Source organism: Galeopterus variegatus, unplaced genomic scaffold (assembly GCF_000696425.1).
Source record: "Galeopterus variegatus unplaced genomic scaffold, G_variegatus-3.0.2 Scaffold16448, whole genome shotgun sequence".
Taxonomy (NCBI): Eukaryota; Metazoa; Chordata; class Mammalia; order Dermoptera; family Cynocephalidae; genus Galeopterus; species Galeopterus variegatus.
The window spans coordinates 11,836-14,422 of NW_007742559.1; positions in this window are offsets into that span (position 1 = coordinate 11,836).

Sequence of the window (2,587 nt, forward strand, 5' to 3'; positions counted from 1 at the left end):
CGGTGTTGCGCCCGCACCTCGCTCAGCCAGTGAGCGACCGGTCTGTATGTGGGATCCGAACCCTCAGCAGGAGCACTGTAGCAGTGCGCCACCGGGCCGGCCCCCAACCATGTATTTCTAATGCAGATATTTCTGATCCTTCCCTGGCTCTGGGATGGGCATGTGACCCAAACTGAATGAATCAAGTTCTTCCCCCCGATTTTTATTTTAGTGGGAACTAGCAGGGAAGGGCCATTTAATCTCTGTTCATATCACTGAAGGTCTTGAGTCTGGAACTTCTCTTAGCCACATCTACATACCACCCCTTCCCCATAGACACACACATTCATAGACCCACTCCCTGGTCAGCTGCAGGAAAGAATGAAGCCACTACAGTCAGAGGCCACGTTGAGAAAGTTGGAGCAGTCAGCTAATGGATAGCATTGGTGACACAGCTGCCAATGTCCTCAAATCCAACTCGATCTCTACCTTGGTGGGGATTTTTTGTTTTTTGGTTTTTTGGCAGCTGGCCTGTACAGGGATCCAAGTCCTTGACCCTGGTGTTATCAACACTGTGCTCAACCCAACTGAGCTAACCAGCCAGCCCCATGCCTTAGTTTTGATACTCAAGCCAATATATAGTCCTGCTTTTCTCTAAGCTAAGTCAATCTAGGTTTCTGTCACTTGCAACTAGCGTCCTGAAAAATATAGCAAATAAACACATCATTTTTAATCAATAAGACTGGTAGAGATTTAAGAGTAGTGAAACCCACTGTTTGTGAAAATGAGAGTTAACAGGTACCCTTGTACACTCTTGGTGGAGAAATAGGTGCATTCTCTTTGCAGGGGAAATTTCCTATACAGATCGAGCAGCTCAATGTGTGTACACTTCGACTCAGAAATCCCATATGATGAATTTCCCCTAAGGAGATAGCTGGAAAGTATGCAACGTAGACATATCTATTGCAGTGTTGATTTTATGCTAGTAAAATATTGGAAACCACCAAAAGTTCACCACTGGTGAAATGGTTAGGTAAACTCTGGAGCATGGAATTCCAGGAGATCATTAATAAAAATTCTATTGTTAGAAAGAAAGATGTTCACACTATGTTAGTGAGGGAAAAGTATTTATTTCATAGAGCAATTTTTAGGGAATAATCCTCTTACAGAATTGCATTCATACTTATATATATGTATGCACAGAAAAATATAAGGATAGAGGGATATTAAGTGATTTCTCCTGTTTGAACTTTTACAGTAAGTAAATAGCCGTTTCCTATTTCCTTCTACGTTCTGTTGAAACACATTTGTAAATAGCTGTTCTGAAAAAAACCTACAACTCTTCTGAAAATAGCATACCTATGTTATTTTAAAAATACATTTGCACGTGTATGTTCTGAAAGTTTATCACTTCTCAAACAAAGCTAACATGTGAAAAAATTCACTTTAAGACCTGTGGCTCTTCCACATGACCCAGGTTTACTTCTCAGATTATGTGCATTTCAAGGGCAAAGGTGAAAAAAGAAGGAGCAAAGAGAGCATGAAGCAGGAGTGGAACCCTTCACTTCCTGGCAAAGGACCATGACAGGGCCACCAGGGCTTCAATGTGGCGCCGAAATGCCATTTTCTCTCACCATTTCATCTCTGAGGCAGCATAGGGACAACTTAGGGTTAATTGGTAGTATTAGGAAGTACATTATTATTTTTACAAGTATAAATAATGTTATGTTCATAATGGTAAATCATGTCATTTGCACGTTTTGTAAATATATATTATTTTTAAAATATGGTAGAGTAGAAAAGAAGCTAGTAACGTGTGGTCTAAGTTAACCAGTTTGCCCCCCTTGCCCACACAGGCATGTAAACGTGGGCCACAACACAGGCCCGGAGGGAGGACGTTACGGTGGGTGACCGTGGGTTCTAGGACCAGATGACCAGGGTCGGCACTTGGCCCATCATCCAGGAGCCAGGACAAGCTGCTTTCATTTTCCAAGCCTCTGCATCTTCGTCTGTAAAACAGAAATAATAATAAAGGTATATATTGTTCATAAGGCTTTTGATAAGAAACATAAGCTAGTGCACCTGGTCTATATCATAAGCATTACATATAAGTTTAGCTATTATTATAAAAAGAACACCCCCAAATCATTCACCTTCGAGATAAGAGCCCACCAACCAAGTTGCTTATTTGCACACAACTGACCATCTGTAGGCCACCTGCAGCCGCACATCACGGGTCCTGCAGTGTCATTTGCATCTTTTATCTTTCTTGTTTTTCCTTCCATCCTCACCTATTTCATTCCATCAGATCATAACTCAAGTGTCCCCTACTCAAATATTCTCCTCACATCCTCAGATGAAGCCATGCCACTCTGTTCATAACAAGCTGTGCTTGCTTTCCTAGTGATGGCCACATTTCATAATTGGGGGCGTATTTACCTGTGGTCATCTCACAAGTGCCCGTCTCTTTCCAAGGGAGTATCACCTGCATGAGGCCCAAGACCACACCAGCCCTGCGTGGCACATCACAGCCATTGTGTGGAACATGCTCGGTCTTCAATAAGCATCTTCTGAACAAATGTATCAATTAAAACATTTTAAAAGTCAG